This window comes from Carassius auratus, chromosome 35, assembly GCF_003368295.1.
Source record: "Carassius auratus strain Wakin chromosome 35, ASM336829v1, whole genome shotgun sequence".
NCBI lineage: Eukaryota > Metazoa > Chordata > Actinopteri > Cypriniformes > Cyprinidae > Carassius > Carassius auratus.
Genome location: NC_039277.1, coordinates 14,303,345 through 14,323,791, shown reverse-complemented (window position 1 = coordinate 14,323,791; position 20,447 = coordinate 14,303,345). Strand labels below are relative to the sequence as shown.

The 20,447-nt window shown below is 35.2% G+C and overlaps 2 pseudogenes; both read left to right on the top strand.

Annotated features, from left to right (window-relative positions):
• Positions 1 to 1,035: 1,035 nt before the first annotated feature.
• Positions 1,036 to 2,109, top strand: LOC113053910 (trace amine-associated receptor 13c-like; annotated as a pseudogene).
• A 9,068-nt stretch (positions 2,110 to 11,177) lies between these two features.
• LOC113054830 (trace amine-associated receptor 13c-like) lies at positions 11,178 to 12,230 on the top strand (annotated as a pseudogene).
• The last annotated feature ends 8,217 nt before the right edge of the window (positions 12,231 to 20,447 follow it).

The following is a 20,447-nucleotide window of genomic DNA, read 5'->3' as shown; positions in this document are numbered from 1 at the left end:
AGAGTAAGAGGGAGGAGAAAGAACACACACACCACGACACTACAAGAAACAAAGGTCATAACACCATGTCACACTCACTTATTGTTGCACTGAGTTTTCATTCTTTGGACCGGTTTACTTTGTTAGCCTGGTTGTTAATTGTTTATTCATTTAGTTATTGTGTGTGTCTCATTATCAGTTCTGTGTCAGTTCAGTTGTCTGGTACCGTCAGTGTGTACATTGTGTTGCATTGTTTACAGTGTGGATAATTTAAGACTGATATTCTTCATCTTCTTTGTCATGCATGTGATTACCTCACAACTGTGACCCCATACAGTTCAAAAATTAACCTTATTTTACAAATATGGGATTACAGTATATCTTCCAGAGTATGTGTAGCACTTGACTAATTTGATTAATAAAATAGTGTTATAATTATGTTATTTTTTTATTATTATTATTATTATTTTTTTAGTATTTAATGATTTAATGTTGTAGTATCCATTTCATAAAATCAAATTTAATTACTGTGTATAACTATATCTTAACTATATAATAACTATATAAAACACTCAAATCAGTTAAATTGCTATCCTGAAGCTGGTTTATACCAGAATTTACCCTACCATTGTAAGTAGAGTTATAATGTATAGAAATAATAATTAATATTCATAGATGTGTTTGTTAAAAAATACATTAGCTGTTACCCTTTATTTTAGAGTCCTTTAACTAGTTGCTTATAAGCATGCATATTACTAGAATATTAGCCATTTATTTGTACTAATTCTACATGACCTTATTCTACATCCCAAATCCTACCCAACAGCTAAACCTAAAAACAACCTTACTAATTAAACAGAAAATTAGGAGTTTATTGAGGGGAAAGTCATAGTTAATGGTGATTAAGTATTTCCTTTTCTAAAGTGTTACCTATGGGCTGTTAAACAGACTATTGTGTGAATAAATGAATACATACAATAACTTATTAAATGTCATTATGCAGCATCAGAGTTGGGCGGTAGATGGGTTGTTCAGTCTGATCCAGACACTGTATAAATGAAAGGACATTAAGGAAAGCAGAACAAAATCCTTAAAGGAGGAGACTCACACATGGTCTATGAGACAGAGGATCATGAGATCCAGTACTGCTTTCCTGCCATCAACACATCATGTATCAGGGGAAAACGCTCCAAACATGAATCCAATGTCATGTATATGCTTTTTTCATTGCTGTCAGTGTGGACTGTGTTTCTGAACCTGTTGGTGATCATCTCCATCTCTCACTTCAAGAAGCTTCACACACCAACCAACCTGATCATTCTCTCTCTAGCTGTGGCCGACATGCTTGTTGGACTTGTGATGCCCATAGAGGCCTCGAGGCAGATTGAGATGTGCTGGCATTTTGGGGACACTTTCTGTGGACTGTTTTTGGTAATAACAGGGCTGCTCATTTCAGCATCTCTTTATAATTTGATTTTAATTGCTGTTGATCGTTATTTGGCTGTGTGTCACCCTTTACTGTACCAACAAAAAATTACTACAACTAAAACTTTGATTATCATATGTATCTGCTGGATGTGGTCTTCAGCATACAATATTTCCATCATAACAGATAACGGATATTTTGATCCATCAAGGAGAACACATGGGTGTTATGGAGAGTGTCCCTTTATGACTAACTCTGCCTGGAGTATGGCTGATCTTTTCTTGTCTTTCCTATTTCCTTGTACTGTGATTATAATTTTATATCTGAAGATATTTTATGTTGTACATCAGCAAGTGAAAGTCATAAACTCTCTGATGAAGAGTGGTAAATGTGTAACGGAGGGTTCAGCGAAGAGGAAATCTGAGAGTAAAGCTGCCCTGACATTAGGAATCATTGTGAGTGTTTATCTGCTTTGCTATATTCCATACTACATCTTGTCTCTTACAGTGAATACAGTAATTTCTCTCAAAATATTAAGATTTCTAATATGGGTTGTGAATATTAACTCAGGCCTGAATCCTCTGGTCTATGCTTTATTTTACCGTTGGTTCAAAGTGTCAGTTAAACACATATTAACTCTAAAAATATTTCAGACAGCATCCTCTATCATTAACATTTTTACAGATTATAATCAGAGTTTATAATAGATCATAATTGTTGTTATGATCCCCACCCCCACAACACTTTTTATTCTTTACTGATAAAGCACAAACTGATGTTTAAACCATAGCTCCTAGTCCTGTGTTTTGTTGTATTGTTCTTGTCATGGCTTTCAGTAGACATAAATACTAACAATAATCAAAAACATTATTTAGCATTGTGTTAGTTCAGGTAGGCCATTTCAGTTGAGCTCACATCAGCTGACAGTTAGCCTGACATGTACCAATCCAGTCTTGACACCTATCACAAATTCCAACTCTTCAGCGTCTCATCCATCGCAATGCTGCTTGTAATTAACTCCCTCCTCCAACCCCAACAAATTTCTTTAGCCAGTTTGTAATTTGACAACATCATAAATATTTTCAATATCTGAGGAACTCTATTTTTTATTTCACACATTTAATACAATATTCAGTGGAAGATCATCTCAACATCAATAATGCATGCAAAACATGAATAATACCAATTATAATTGTGTTTCCGAATTTTCACATCAGTGATCTTTTCTGACACCATAGTAAAGTGTAAGCCAACTGAACAAAGACAAATCCATGTATATGACAAATCAACCCACTTCCTCGAGAGAAGCCTACACACAGTTACATCTTAATTCTTAAAATAGTTCACCCTGCATCCACTTTGATTGAAATTAGTTTTATAATATCTTTCATGATACCTGAAAGACATTAATAAATAAATAGTTAAATATGCTGTGTACAAGTTCAAGGTAAGCACATTTCATTTTTGCACAATTGTTCATATTTGTCTAATAAAAGTTTATACTTGCTATTAAAGAAATTAATTTTGGTATACAATTATTTTACCTACCAGCCTGTTATTTGGTTTATTTTATACTGAATAGGTTCTGTGGAGTAAATTAAACTTTCTGACTTGAACTTGTCACTGAGTTTGGTTACCATTAACAAAACCTATTAATGATTAAAAGAATGTTATCATCCAATCATTATCATTATTTACACAGTCTAATAGTAGTAAATTTATCTCAGTCACACATTCCACATTTTCCTGAAGAATCTAGTGACCAACAGAACAGTATCAGAGTGGTCACCATAAAAACTGTATAATCACTATAATCACAATAAAGACCTCTAAACATTATAATTAAGATGTTTGTTATGTAATTTATGACTATTAAGACTTAAAACTCTGCAGGGACTTGGTTAAGTTTTTTCTTTTTCTTTTTCTTTTTTCACATGCTCCTAAACATATTACAGATGCACTCATCTATTCTTAGCATCAAATTTGATTGAAATTCTACCACTGTTGTAACACTGTTGTTTTCATATTATTGATGGATATTATGTACTTTATGTTTCACTTTTATCAGTCATGCTGAATCTGTGTTTATATAAATAAAAAACATAATGACAGACACAATGGCAATGTTTACATGCAACCAAATAATCCATTTGTAATCGGATTGATGGCTCAATCGGACTAAAAAGCCTTCATGTAAACACCTCTTTCGATCTGATTGAGCTCAATCGGAATTAAATTTAAATCGGATTGAAGGGGGTGGTTTAGTCCTCATTTAATACGATATTGCGTTAAGAGATCGTTTAATATGAGAGTGCATGTAAAAACTCAATCGCATTGAACCCCAAAACTGAAAGAACTAAAATGACGAGAAATGACCTTATAACATACACTTTAAAAAATATTCCGTAAAATATACGGTAAAAACCCGGCAGCTGTTTTTGCCAGAATTTTACCGTAAAAATACAGTAAAACCGTTTTTGGTTTAACGGTTTTATAACATAAAAAATACAGTAACAGTTACAGTTTTACCTTAAATATACAGTTTAATACCGTAATTTAATTGATATAATAATAATATACCAACTTATTGAAGTACTGAAATCTGTTTTGTACCTTTGTAATACACTGGTAACCACCAAAAGCAGGTGGTGATGACAAAAACACGTGATGAAACACAACCCATCACAAGCAGCTTTTAAATAATAAGATACTGAATCTGAAATGTAACACAGAGAATTGTGGGAACGGAAGTTTATAGTTTTTCCCTGGAAAGTTTACAGGAAATTACCGTTGACCACTTAACAGGTTTTTACAGTAGCATTTTCACAGTTTTTTACAGTTAAAATCAGTCATTTTTACAGTGTATGATACACGGAACGAGCTACTATTCCTTTTATATTCCTAATCCTCAACAACTGTGAAGGGGAGCAGGACAACCTTGTTTTGTATACTCATCCACAGTCAACCCTATTTGGGCACGGGGAGGTTTTTTGTGTGCGTGTGTGTGATAAATACGAGCAGCACAGCAATTTATATGTATATTTACCCATAAATAGTTAAATATGAATTCTGCTGTTAATAACGAATAAAAAAAATTCTGCAGGAGAGTCGTTATTATGTGCTTTTACTGTATGTCACTTTCACTTTTCACTTTCGCTATTTGTGCAGAATGCACATCTAAAAAAAGAAATTATTCAGATTTTGAAGCATGTGACATAACGCGCACATCAACCCGATCACTTATTTATTTAGTATTCATGTTAACACTACATTCAGATTCATCCGTCAGAATGAATTCAGTCTGATTGAACCAAAATTTTGCATGTAAACATAGCCAAAGAGGACAGTCAAGAACCAAAATTTTGTATGTAAATATAGCCAAAGAGGACAGTCAATTAGAACTTTGTGTAAGTGTCAAGTATATTATGGTGGTTCATAACAAAGTTAATATTTAAAATGGCTTACAGTACACCTCAGAATTAAAACATCTGAAACAAAGTAACTTCAGATTCATCCAAAAGGCATTTAAAGGGTGGAGCTGCACACAAATGTAAACTATAACAATATTAAATATGTTATCCTAACTTTTCAATTAAGTTGAAGTAATGTTTCTTGCTGATGTGAATAAATTAATACTGTAACTGCCTAACATCGCCTCATGTAGGCCACATTTTTATCATCCAATTTTTTTCTAATCAAATGCTTTGAATAATTATATAGTTACGACAGCTAACACACTTTTTTATTATTATTTAAGTTTCAATGCCTCTTTTGGATTATTTTAGTGAACTGATTGTCCCACTTTACATTGTGGCACTAATACCTGTGTACTTAGTAAGTAGATGTGTACATAGTATGTTACCACTGTGTAAGTGGTTGGTGTCCAGGGCAGGGTTTCCCGCTAATGATTGATCTTAGCACCTAAAGGGATAGTTCACCCAAAAATCATAATTATGTCATCAATAACTCACCCTCATGTCGTTCCAAACCAGTAAGACCTCCATTTATCTTCGGAGCACAGTTTAAGATATTTTAGATTGAACTGTCAGTTGTCCAGAAGACAATCACTGACACCCTTCACAAGGAGGGTAAGCCACAAACATTAATTGCCAAAGAAGCTGGGCCCAGTTCCCCAAAATGTTCTTATCGCTAAGTAGTTCTTAACCTATTCCTTAACCTCTGTCTTAACCTTATGGCGTGATTCCCGACACGTTCGTACGCTAAGTATATCTTCTGTAAGTCACACTTTCATAAGGTTGGTCTGGACCATTCGTAAGCTCACTCTTAGGGTTGTTTGAGCTCCAGATGCTACTGTACAGTAGTCTTTAGAAATCAGCACAGTGCAATACAAGTCAAACTAATGTATGTTGACAATGTTGTGGCTCAACAATGATTTTATGTTATGGACATTTTAAGACTCATAATAAATTATGTTCGCAATGGATAGAGGCCTATTTACAAAGTTGACTTTATGTGGTATCAGAAGTAATATGGTGATAAGTAGCCTAGGCTTTTTCGTAATGTAATTAAAGCGAATTGGCAATCACTTTTGATAATTAAAATCTGGCAAACAATTTGGCTTTAAATGGCTAAGATCTATAAATATGTAAGCATGGTGGTGTCCAGTAAGCGACCAACTATGGCAGTGATCCAACGTGTCCTTGTATTGAATCAAAGACGGAGCTGGACACGGAGCCGTTTAGTACATGTAAATTTTTTTAATCTGCAAAACTTAAGCCCTTTTGACAATTTGCCTGACGTGGCTATATATAATTTAAAAAAAAAAAAAATTAAAAACGCCTCCCAAGACAGCTCATTATGGAGCTGCTGGACCTTCTCAGACCTGCGCTTGCCAGGCTAACGCAGCGGAATTTTGCTTTAAGCCCTGAAGACCAGCATAAGTTTGTTGTTTGTTTTTTGCTACAGAGAGATTCTTCGAGGTCGTGGGAGAGGGCTACGGCCTAATCAAGACCTCGGTGTGGAGGTGCGATCACACTGTCACCAACACCCTTCTGCACCATGCCGCGGATTACATCCTGTAATTTTTAGCCGTTAAACACATATCAAGAAGTACAAGTGTCACAACGGGATAAGGAGGGTGGATGATTAGCGAGGGATACCCGGTTCGTCTAACCGTCACAACATATCGTGTGAACATATTACTGACCATTTGATAATTTAATTTATAGTCTATCTTCTAATGATAACTTAAACTTTGTTAAAATAAATGTTACTTGAATAATTTGAGGAATGTTTCATTTGCATTGAACGTGTTGTCTTTCTTAACGCTGTATTGCACCTTCGCGTGAAGTGGAAAATCGATTCCTGAGCAATCGATGCCATATAATTCAGCACCCTCACTCGGGACAGCGCTCTTGTAACGTCGGACGTAAGAGGCAGCATGCTAAGAAGCTTCCTAAGGGACACTTCAGGGAACACACTTAGGAACATAAACAACTTTGGTAAGATATATCTTTAGAGGTCTTCATAGAGCGCTAAGAGTGAACGTTATCGGGGAACCGGGCCCTGGCTGTTCACAGAGTCTTGTATCCAAGCATGTTACCAGAAAGTTGAGTAGAAGGAAAAAGTGTGAACGAAAAAGATGCACAACCAACCGAGAGAACCACAGCCTTATGATGATTGTCAAGCAAAATTGATTCAAGAATTTGAGTGAACTTCACAAGGAATGGACTGATCAAGGCATCAAGGGGTCAAGAGACACCACACACAGACGTTTCAAGGAATTTACTGAACCACAGACAATGTCAGAGGCTTTAAAAGAGGTCTAAACTCTCTTTTGGAAATGGGAATTGACATTGACGTGATTAATACGAACAGATCCCCATCTATAAGAAAGATCATGAGGGTTGATTATCCACAAATTCATCATGAGTTTGACATCTGGCACGTAGTGAAGGGTATACATCTTTCCATACTAATTCATACGTATTTTTTTATAACTTTTTTTATTTCTTAAAGGGACACTAAGTAGGAATTACTCCCATCTAGTGGTGAAATTGTATTTTGCATTTAAACTAATTTTGCTCTCCAGCGCCTCGCTTTTTCAAATGCGCGTTGCATCTACGGTAGGCGATATGTACCAAAAAGCTTTGACAGGATGTCTTCTAATAGCACTTCGTCAAGTTTTCCTTCAGGTGAACAGGTGTGTTATTTCAAACAAACTGCAACATGACAACTAACAAACGAATGTTACAGTATGAATTACTGACTGTGGAAAACATGAAATATTGTAATTAGTAGTTATGTCTAATTTATTCGTTATATTTTCTGAATTATATGCATTGTTAGATATAAAAAAAATATTATAATATAGATTGTAACACTGACTTACCTGTCGAGAAGAAAACTGGCCACTTCAGCGTCTCTTTTGAAATCTTTATCAAGCATTAGCTCTTTCCACCTAGAAAAAGCTTCCCTGACATTAACTCTTGTTTTCTGTAATCTACGGTCACGTTTCCTTTTACGTTCTATTTTTTACTGTTTTGGCGACGATGTTTTCTTCTCCTGTGGCGCGGCATATGTATGGTCCATAATAAGAATGCAATCCAGACTTTTAAACTTGCCGGTGCAGTTTCAAGCGCCTCTCACTGCTCTGCACCTGTGTTTCTTGCTCTGACCGAAAACGCGCTGTGGAAACGCGTTGGCTTAGTACTTTTTGTCCCTCTCTGCTATTATAGTTTTGCAAGATGGCGGAACTACATGGAAGCCTCCGTCGACCTACCCGTCCCATGTATATAAAGATAATAAATTCTTCATTTACGAGGATTAGTTTAAACATTGGCATAGGTATTTGTACACCATTGAGGGCATATTTATGAATAAAAATATTGATTTTAGATAATGAAATACCTAAAAAGTTACTTATTGTCCCTTTAACTACTGTTGTACATAAATAGTTTGACAATAATATAAACACTGTTTGTGTGTACTAGGTTTACCCCACAATCTCATAATGTATAATAAATAACTGTCATAATGTTTTGCTGGTTTCTTCAAGAAATTACTATCAGTTTCTAAAAAGAAAGAAAATGTAGACCTTCAGCCATGGATTAAAAGCATATGCAACCATTTGTGGTATGCATGTGCATCCTGCAATGGTGACCCAAAGGTTTGTTATCTAATATTTATTTTATACATCTGATGACAAACCCTTATCAAAAATTTCATTGTAAAAATGTTTTAAACAGGTTTTGACAGAAAAGTGGAAATCTCTGCTCCATCACATTTGCGGTGAACACAGGTGGGATGAAAATTGACGTCAGCAAACGTGTGCCCACATTGACCTCACCCATGACCAGCAAAGGAGGAAACTATGGCTAAGAAAAGAGTCCACAGCCTTCCGCACACTATCAACACTGGTTTTACATCCCAATCTGTTGAAGGACATGAGGCAAATGGCACTCTTCAAGCATACAGGCAAGTAAATGCTAAAACAAATGGTTTAAAATTCACATGGATAGGGAAAACCTAAACATTTATTTTTTTCTCTGGCTGTCTTGAGGTTTACCATTCTGTTCTTCTGAAATACTGCAGAAAGAACCTGCATTTTCACTACTCCTCGATGACAGCTCGTTCTCAACTTGCTGTCATGGATCACAATGAAAATGTAAACCGTCAACAGGCCACAACCAGCTCAGGCAAGTAATCAACTTTCCAAAAGTGGGGTGCGACAATGCAAAATGCACAATTGAATTATACATACACACTGACAGAGAGCAAAATAGACAAGGTAATTTAGTTAGGGCAAAAAATAATGCATTACAGCTGTATATATTTCACTTTAACAGGTGTTCCACAATACAACATTGTTTTCCCCAAGCAAAATAAAGATTGGTTGGCAAGGAAAATGTATGAACCAACAACACAAAACTTCAGGGATGAACTTCTACAGAGGGTACAGGAATGACGCAGTGACCCTACTGTACTTTTCAAGGACCCTTCCTCTCAAGTTTCTTTGCCTGATATACCGTGCAATATTGCAACAAAACCCAAACCGGACAAGGAGGCTGCTATTGCAAAACATGTGTCAAGGTTTTCCAAGTAAAAGACTGTCAACAGAATACTGTAAAACTTTTTTTGGCCTTTTCTTATTTTGTTAGATTTTTCTTTTGGTGAAATGCTATCTCATGATGCATATTTACAATTTCTTTTTGTTGTTGTTGTTAGAAAAAATTGTATATAGTGTTTGAAACTGTTGATAATAAAAATTTGTGCATTTCTATTGCAGTGATAAAGAAAGCTCTCTGACTAAAATTCTCTTTAACATCTAAAGTAAAACTGTTTGGTAAACCTTAAACCTAAATTACAAACAAAAGACAATATATTTTTATTAATATTTTTTTTTAACAAGTATATCAGCAATACACAAAAATGTTAAATGTAAATATTCAAAATAATTAAATAAATAAAAATAAATTAGTGTATTGACTTGCTTTTAATTTCTTTACATTAGCATAAAAGCTTCTTCGGCATCCTTGACATATACTCCCGAGGATGAGGGATATCTTTCCCGTATGGCTCGCACTACACAAGATTGAAGAACTTTTCTGTTGTGTCTTCCAAGTTTTTGACCTTTCAATATGCCACCAGTCTGTACTGACTGTAAACAGAAAAAAACTTTACACACATAAGGATAGATGATAAAGAAAACACATTGTAAAAAGCTAGGCTGCACGTGTAATTATTCTACAGTTAAAACAAACCTACTTACTCCATAGATGAAGTGTCAGCCGGTCCTTCTGGTCTCGGACGTCTCTTCCAGTTCACTTTAGGCAAATTAAAAAACACTTCTAAAACACTTCGACTTAGCAGGGGCGGAAAACCAGGATCCTCGGTTATACAGCTAAATACACTTGTCCCATTGTCTGCGTTATCCAAACTTTCAAGCTGTAGCATGACAATGTCCCAATCGATGCTGCACATGCTCTCCTGTTCAGTTGGCATCGCCTGGCACTGATTACATTTACACCACCAGCTCTCCAATGCTCTCTGTCTTTCGGAAGCTTGAGACTGTGGTTGTGTTGCAGTGGCAGCTTCTTCCATCTCTTGCATTTCAATGTCTGTGTATTCAGGTTCGAATAAGTAAGGTTGGTTAAAAAAATTCAAGTCTTCATCTACGTCAAAATCTGCCGACATATTTACAAATAATGGTTTTAACTACCGCGCGCGCGCGTTCACCTGCTTGTAAACAAAGTTTAGTGCTTCCAGCTATGCCAGCACGTCATCTTGAACACTAGGTGGCGGTAATACTCGTAAGGAGTGAGCAGCCAGTAACAAGTAGTAGTAGAAGAAGACCATCGTCAGTTTAGTTCTCGCGTATGCGTCATGGAGCTCTCGTGAAATAAGAGGCCTACAAGAGAGAAAATGAATAGTTGAATAAAGTCGTTATTTTGTTTGTTTTTTTTCGCACGAAAAGTATTATTGTCGCTTGAGAAATGTACGGTTGAGCTACTGTAGTGGCATGGACTATTTAAACATTTTCTTCACTGACTTTCTGGACGGACAAGTTTGGGCCCCCTTAAAGCCAATGGAGGAGTATTCCAGCACTCATATTTAATCATAAAAATATTAATTTGTGATCCGAAGATGAACGATAGACTTACATGGTTGGATCAACATGAGGGTGAGTAATTACTGACAGAATTTTCATTTTTGGGTGAACTATCCCTTTAAGGTTGAAAGTGTTGAAGGAAAATAATGTCATCATGCAGCATCAGAGGGGGCTGATCAGTCTGATCCAGACACTATATAAATGAAAGGACTTTAAGGAATGCAGAATAAACTCCTAACAGGAGGAGTTTCACTCATGGCCTATGAGACAGAGGATCATGAGACTCAATACTGCTTTCCTGCCATCAACTCATCATGCATCAAGGGAAAACGCTCCCAACATGAATCCAATGTCATGTATATGTTTTTTTCATTGCTGTCAGCATGGACTATGTTTCTGAACCTGCAGGTGATCATCTCCATCTCTCACTTCAAGAAGCTTCAAACTCCAACCAACCTGCTCATTCTCTCTCTGGCTGTTGCCGACATGCTTGTTGGACTTGTGATACCCATAGAGGCCATACAATTGATTGAGATGTGTTGGTACTTTGGAGACACTTTCTGTGGACTCTATACAATATTTTTTGCGATGCTTCTCTCAGCATCTCTTAGTAATTTAGTTTTAATTGCTGTTGATCGTTATGTTGCTGTTTGTCACCCTTTACTGTACCCACAAAAAATAACCACGACTAAAACATTAATAAGCATCTGTTTGATTTGGGTTTTTTCCACAACTTCTAGCACTGCCTTTGTAATTAGTAATGGTTATTTTAACATTTCAAGCAAAACAAACATCTGTTCTGGAGAGTGTTCTGTTATGGTGAGTTTTGCTTGGAAAGTAATTGATCTGATCTTGTGTTTTATTTTTCCCTGTATCGTTATCATATCTTTATATTTGAGGATTTTCTATGTTGTACATCAGCAGGTGAAAGTTATAAACACCCTGATGAAGGGTGGCAAATGTGTAAATGAAGGTTCAGTGAGAAGGAAATCTGAGAGCAAAGCTGCTCTGACATTAGGAATCATTGTCACAGTTTATCTGCTTTGTTGGATTCCGTACTATATCTGTTCCATATCAGCAATTTCTTCCACAACAATAAATGTTTTGATGTGGGTTGTGTATATGAACTCAGGTCTGAACCCTATGGTCTATGCTTTATTTTACCCCTGGTTTAAAAAGACAGTTAAACTCATCTTAACTCTGAAAATATTTCAGCCAGCATCTTCTCTGGTTAATATTTTTACAGAACATTAATTAAACTGACAAAGCTATCATTCTGAGCACAATTTCATGAAGTCATGAAGGTAAATAATTATAATAATTATAATATACATTCCATGCATTTGTTTCGAATATCATTGCTACTAACTGTTGCAGGTTTTGTAAGAATTTAACCCCTTTGCTGTCAAAAATCATCATTGGCCCCAGATTATTGTTGTTTCAGTTCACAGCATGTTAAACATCACCTTCTGGACAAACTGTGCAATCAGTAGGAAGATTAAACACTCTAGCTTTGATATTTGAGTACTGTTTTAGGAAACTCTAAATTATCTATATGTCACTTTCACTTTTTACTTTCACTATCTATATGCAGCGTGCACATGTATTGTAACTTTTCAAGTACATAAGTTGAAGTAATATTTATTGTTTCATATAAACTGATGTGAATAAATGAATACTTTAACTGCTAAACATGACCTAATGTAGGCCGATTTATTTTATGATCCAAACAAAGGATAAAATTATGATTAGTTTTCAAAGCTCACACTCTTTTCCTTTTATTTCTTATTTAATATTTGAATGCCACCTTTGGATTAATTTAGTTGATTTATTAAAGGGGTCATAATATTTTGCTAAAAAGAACATTATTTTGTGTATTTGGTGTAATGAAATGTGTTTTTGCCATTATGTTCAAAAAACATTATTTTACACATAATGTACATTATGTGCCTTTCTGAAACTAGTTATTTTTTAACAAAGCTCATGGTTCTGAAAAGCTATGTGTGCGCTGATCTATTCAGTTCATTGGAATTGGCCGAATTCTTCAAGCATGTGATGGAAATGATATGCCTCTTACCATACTGTGATGCTGCCTGTGTCCCTGCACAATGGCAGAAAACCCCCCCCAAAAAAAATATATATATATAAAGTGTGTTGCATCCAGTGGGGACATATTTATTCAGTAATTAAACTCAAATGTGAAACTCATTTATTAAATAAATTCAGTGCACACAGACTGACATATTTGAAGTCTTTGGTTCTTTTAATTGTGATGATCTTGTCTCACATTTAACAAAAACCCACCAATTCACTCAACAAATTAGAATACTTCATAAGACCAATAATAATAATAATAAAAGTGATCTGTTGGCCTTCTGGAAAGTATGTTCATTTACTATACATGTACTCAATACTTGGTAGTGGCTCCTTTTCCTTTAATTACTGCCTCAGTTCGGCATGGAATGGAGGTGATCGGTTTGTGACACTGCTGAGGTGGTATGGAAGCCCAGTTCCCTTTCGAAAGGGAACCCCATGCTGCATCCTGTAGAGAGCACTATGGGAATGCTGTCAGCGTGACCAGTGTCTGAAGCATGAATGAAATAACAACAATGAACTTGACATTGGCAGTAGGGTGACCACCTGCTAATAAGCCCAAGGGGGGACAAGGAGTATGTTTCTGAGGGACAATGTGGGACACTGCCTTGCGCAGGTGTGCCCCTACCCCATGGGCAGACTCACTGATAGTGGTTTACTCATTTCTAGCACATACCACCTTACATGGTATATTAATATAATACCCTAAACGTGTAATTGCTGATGTACTGTTTGCTTATGACAGAATCAACAAATGCACTTCCACTTACAATTTACTTTAGCTATTTAATTTTATTTATTTTTCATTAAAATTTATTCACTTTAAGAATAAAGTACTGCTCATATACAGCATTCGCGTTGAACAAGAGTGAATAATTTGTCCAGGGTTTTTTTTTTTCTCTCATGTTTTTGTAAGGTCTCTGAAGCCAAAATGCGCATGCATCAACAGAAACGTTTTTTTTTTTTTTTTTTCAGCGAACCGTGCCATCCCTATTACCTCAATAATCAATCAATTACAGGCCTAATCATGCCCGAGCGTACGGAAATTAGTACATCTCATCACACCGGCACCCGCGTCTAAATCAGTTATATGGTCTGGTTTTCAGTCTAAAACAGTTGTGTCAAGTATAAATGTCTCATCTGTTTCGAGAGGTGCGCACGCAGTCAGCGGAGGCTCGCACCTCCCAAATCGCACCGGAGGCTCGCACCTTTTTTTCTCAGATTTTGAAAAATCTTCACGATCGACTTAAAATGCTTCCAAGATCGACTTGTCGACCGCGATCGACGGGTTGGTGACTCCAGATATAGATTAGCGACCAACTTTTGTTTGAGCAAGCATTGATTATGTGTGACACAGTCTCAATTTGTGGGACGCATGAGTTGGGCTTCAAACGTACTCTAGATTTTTGCCAGCGTTTGCACGAGAAAATGCCTTTTCTTCCAGAATTCCTTTTTGTTTCAATTTTTTACAGAATAGGAACAGTGTATACTGTGGGTTATCTACATTACTGGTGAAGGAGGCTAGTGACTTGAATCTCCTCATCCTCTCAGCACAGGTTGTGATTCTCTGTGTGAGCCTCCCTGATCAACTGTTCTTGAGACTGGTACAGAGTCGGTGTCAGAGCAGATCTGGAGGGGCATTGGATCATCGGCGGGGGGCACTGTCATTTGATAAATATTTTTTGACGCATTGGCAACATTATAGTAGCATGGAAATCCAGACCTAAATCTGCAAGATCTATATAGAATGACAATGAACGATTTAGACTTCCCTAAACAGAAGACAGCGCTGAAATTTGCTGTTTTGCCGACCGGATACGGCAAGAGTCAGTTAGCTCCAATGATCAATACAGAATTACATTCTACCCTAGAATGTTAACTACAATGACCTATCTATATAGAATGTCATTATATCATTTATTTTTTATTTTTACCTGTCTTGATTCCTAATACAAAACAGATAACGAATTTTAGGTTAAACGTTCAGAATACAATTCCATATAAGGTTAGTAGCCTAGATCAGCACTTTGCGAAAGGACAGCGACTCAAGTTGTACGTACAGTAGTAGCCTGTTCTCGCGTTCTGCGAGTTCAGTAGCCTACATTTTTGGGAATTGCAGCTGACGTTCATACCCTTGCACGTAGAGAGCGTTTTTAAGAGCTAAGATAGGCTAGGCTACATCGTTATCGGGAACCCTTAAACCAGAACAGATAGCCTAAACAATAGAACAGGACAGAAAATAATAATATAAATATAATATAGTGTTGAAACATAAAGGTGTTAATCTCTTGCTCTTGCATATAGTCATTGTCGGTAACACTGTATAATAATGTTCTGTTATAAGTCATTTATAAATTATTAGTTAATGATGAACTAATAGTTTACAAAACATGACTATAAATGCAGATCAGGAGAATGTTTACAGCGAATAAACACTTTAATTTCATTCTGTAACTTACACAAAATTGTTTAGCTGTCAGAACACTGGTAATGTACAGTAGCACACGCAATGTTTTATCTGTTCTTTATACTGCATTTTGTAATGTTTTAAATAAATTATTGTGACTAACGTACATTTATCTGCCTGTTACACTTTGTATATTGTAAAAATGGTTATGTTTAATATAATAGGGTGGAGTAGGGAGATTAAAATGATATTATTAATACAATAGTATATTAACTAAGATAATAGTCTCTGTCAATATATCTATAATGTGTTTTTATTTTTGTGAAGTGGCTAAAAAGTTGTGTATAAGGAGAGAGTTAGAGGCTCAAAGATGTCTATATAATAGGAAAATATATTTGCATAAAAATATTTATAATTTAAATATAATATAAGGGATTTGTATATAATGTAACTGAAAGGTATACCAGAACCTTTGCATATGCAGTTTGTACATAATTTATAAAGATCTGCAAATGATATGTAACACATTTAGAAGTGATGAATATTTTACACTTTAGATTAGGGGATGCAGAACTTGTAATAAATGACTTGTATACGTATACAAATAATTTGTAACAGGTAAGAAAGGTCTAAGAGTGATATGTAACACATTTAGAAGTAATGAATAGTTTACACTGTAGATTAGGGGATGCAGAAAGTGTTATAAATTACATGTGTACATATACAAATAATTTGTAACAGGTAGTAAAGGTCTACAAGTGATATGTAACACATTAAGAAATTATGAATAGTTTACACTTTAGGTTAGGGAATGCAGAAAGTGTTATAAATGACTTGTGTACATATACAAATAATTTGTAACAGGTAAGAAAGATCTACTAGTGATGTGTAACAAATTTAGAAGTGGTGAATAGTTTACACTTTAGATTAGGGGATGCAGAAAGTGTTATAAATGACTTGTGTACACATACAAATAATTTGTAACAGGTAAGAAAGGTCTACAAGTGATATGTAACACATTTAGAAGAGATGAATCGTTTACACTTTAGATTAGGGGATGCAGAAAGCTTTGTAAATGATTTATTCATGCATCTACACATCATCTATAACAGGTGTTGAACACTTTATAGTGTGTACTAAGTACTGACTGGTGAGGATATAGACAGTTGTCTTCTCTGACACACATAAAGTCTTTAACTCTGTGTGTGAGCTTCAGTGGAAGGTAAAAACCAGTTAAGAGGTTCACTTCATCACTAGATCCCACACACTCAACAAAGAACACAAGTCTGTGCTGATGAGTGAAAGGATTTAACACAAGCCACTGGAATCACCTGACTAAGGCATTTATAAATGTTTATCCACTTCAAAACAAATGAGTTACTCTTCTTAAAAATAGTGCTTTAACATACCTGAATGTTTGTGCATTTTGAACACAGACCAGCTAACAAATTCGCCAATAAATCATATACTGATCATTACCTAATGGTTTGTTCATCATTTGTTCATGATTAACAATTGTTTATTGAGATAATCATACAAAAACGATTTTAAATAAATTCTTCAGTTATTTATAAGTGATATATAATGTTATCAACTAATAACTTATAAACCATCTCCTAATGATCAATTTGATTTATTTCATGATTTCAACTTTTAAGATAACTTACAATACATTTGTAAATATTTAGCTTACCACTCATTAATCATTTATGAACATATAGTGATGTTTTTGTAAATTATTCGTTCATCATTAACTAATTACTGATAAGTGACTTTTAACTGAATTAATAAAACATTACAAAAAAATTAACTTATTACTTATTAATCATTTATAAATGTATAGTCATGTTTTGTAAATGATTAGTTCATCATTAACTAATAATTTAAAAATGACTTATAACAGAACGTTATCATAAAGTGTTACCCAATTTTCTATCAGTTGAAACAGCTCAGAATTACATTTTAGTCTGGGGATAGTCTTAAGCCTTGTCTGTGAAACCAGTGGTACAAGTAAGCCATTTTGGTAATGTTTTACAATAAGGTCTCATTTGTTGTACGTGGAATGATAATTTTCTTTATTTATTTATTCTTTTTTGTATTAAGTGTATGTCTGTTTGTGTGTTAGTAATCATATATGTTATGGCAACCAAATGACACATTTGGACATTTTTAGGTCCCCAGTGAGCAAACAGGTTTACACATCTTACAGAATGGTGTTTTCTGTCATGGTGAAATTAGCATTTTTGTTTTAAAGATTGTTTTTTTTTTTTTTTTTTTTTAACAAATTGAGGGTTTATTTGCCATGATTGTAGCTAGGTTATTAAGAGGTTATTATTATTATTTTTAATATACTCAATTTCAACTTCATTGCTAGAGATATATTACATTGAAGTATATTTTAGTTTACAATAATTGCTTATCAGAAGTGCATATTTAACATATTTCAAATCACATGTAAAATATACTAAAGTCCCATTTAAGTGGTTCAAAAATATCACTCAAAAGTTAAACTAATTGCAATTAATGTAAGCTTAAATTGTGATATATTGAAATTAACTACAAATAATATGCATTGATGTTGTCAAAACATTAGATTTAATTCAAACTTAGGTGTACTGTTAACTGACATTAAATTACATTTTAGTTCACATTACTTGATTGTCAGTATATTAGTAGTACACTTTAAACATATTGCGCTGATCTTCATTTACAAACATGTCATTTAAAATGAACTGTAACTCAGTGAATACTCAATGAAGAGACATGAGAGATATATCTGTAGGAAGACTGACATGTCATCTTTGAAACTAAACATATCACATAAGTGCTGCTGAAAAAACAAATATTCTGTGACAAAGTAATTCATATGAAAACATGTTTTTTACGTCTCCCTTCATTATCTTCTAATGCGACGATGCCCCCGTGCTCAGGGCCGGCGCTAGCCATTTGGGTGCCCTAAGAACAAATGCTTGGCGCCCCCTCCCCTCCACAACCAACCACCCACCCACCCACCAACCAACAAAAGAAATAACTACCATTCAGAATTTCTTAGTTAGGTTCTCTTTATTTCCAAAATAACTGCTGCAAATGAATAATTGGAACTGAATAATGTAAACACAGAAAGTTAAAAGTGCAAAAAAAGTTTAGTGCAAATAACAGTATAAGTGTATGAATTTTATGAAGTATGAATTTTAAAGTGCACATTTTAAACTGCAAATAACCATGCATAACTGGGCACCATAGGGAGACTGGCACAGAGATTCACCTTTTTCTCGACTAATTTGGTCTAGGCCTATATCACTTTTGTATTGCTTTTGTATATTAACATGCTTTTAGAAATATTTTATTTGTTATTTATACTAGTTTTTTGGTGCCCCCCACCCCCCAAGCACTTGGTGCCCTACGCGCAGTGCGTGATGTGCGTGTGCGGAGCGCTGGCCCTGCCCGTGCTGAACGCACTATTCAGATTCTTATATTTCACTGAAGTCCGAGCTTGAATACGCCCACACAACAGAAGACAACGCAGCCAGACTGTTCTTCAAGTTAATTTTATTTTACTGTTTGCTTCACGATGAGAGGAATAAGATATAATTCACCCCAAAAAGATGTGTGGTTGAGGATTTGACATTAGGATTTCCTCAAAAAAAAAAAAAGAATGAAGCACTTTATTCAGCAGAGATCATAAACATAAATCTAATCGGTTCAAAAATGTGTTTGTCCCCTCAGCTGTAAAACTTTTAATTCTAGATAAATAAATAAAAAATTATGTATGTGTGTGTGACATTGTTTTATGTGTATGCTAGTTTGCTGCAACCAAATTGCCTTCGGGAAATTAATAAAGATGAACTGAACTGATGTCACCAACTGGAACTGATGGAGTGCGTACTAAAACACTGTTAAAATTTTAAAGATGTGGCACGGCCCATCGCTTCTTGTTTGTGACTTGCTTGCATACTCACCTCTCAATATTTAACTATTTCCTCAATTTCAAATTGGGTTCACCTCTGTCTTCTGAATGATGTGTTGTAACACTAAACTGTATATTTGAGGATTTTCTGTGCACAATGACAAGTTACAGACTCTCATATGAAGTGTGGGAATTGTGTATTGAAAGGTTCTATGTGGAGGAACTGTCTACTGTATCTAAATACATGATACAGTCACAGCTGTGATATGTATATCAATATGTAGCGTACCCATATATTACACCCCGGGCTTATGTATTAAAAGATTAATACATTTTACTTCCCTAACTTCATAACACAAAACATAACCCAAACAAGATAGCCAAAACAAATCTGCAGGACACCCCTTTGCCCCACGTTCTCAGTACATAATGCTGAAAATGAATGAACGTGATCAATAGATTTTACACTACACTTGATAGTAACAAATTTGATCATCGGCCGAAGACGGGATCCAGGAGCTCTAAACCCAACTGCGACTGAACCAACAATGAGCTCCCCGTTGAATGCCGGCAGGGTCCTTTTAAAGCCCACGCCTCGTCTCCACCACCAATGGTGATCGTACATCCCATCAGCGGGATCCTATCAGATACCAGAGAGAGTAGGAGGGAGGAGAAAGAACACACACACCGCGACACTACAAGAAACAAAGGTCGTAACACCATATGTCACATTCACTTACTGTTGCACTTTCATGAGTTTTCATTCTTTGGACCGGTTCACTTTGTTAGCCTGGTTGTTAATTGTTTTATACCAAGGCTGGTTTATACCAGAATTTACCCTACCATTGTAAGTAGAGTTATAATGTATAGAAATAATAATTAATATTCATAGATTTGTTTGATAAAAAATATATTAGTTGTTACACTTTATTTTAGAGTCCTTTAACTAGTTGCTTATAAGCATGCATATTACTAGAATATTAGCCATTTATTTGTACTAATTCTACATGACCTTATTCTACATCCCAAATCCTACCCAACAGCTAAACCTAAAAACAACCTT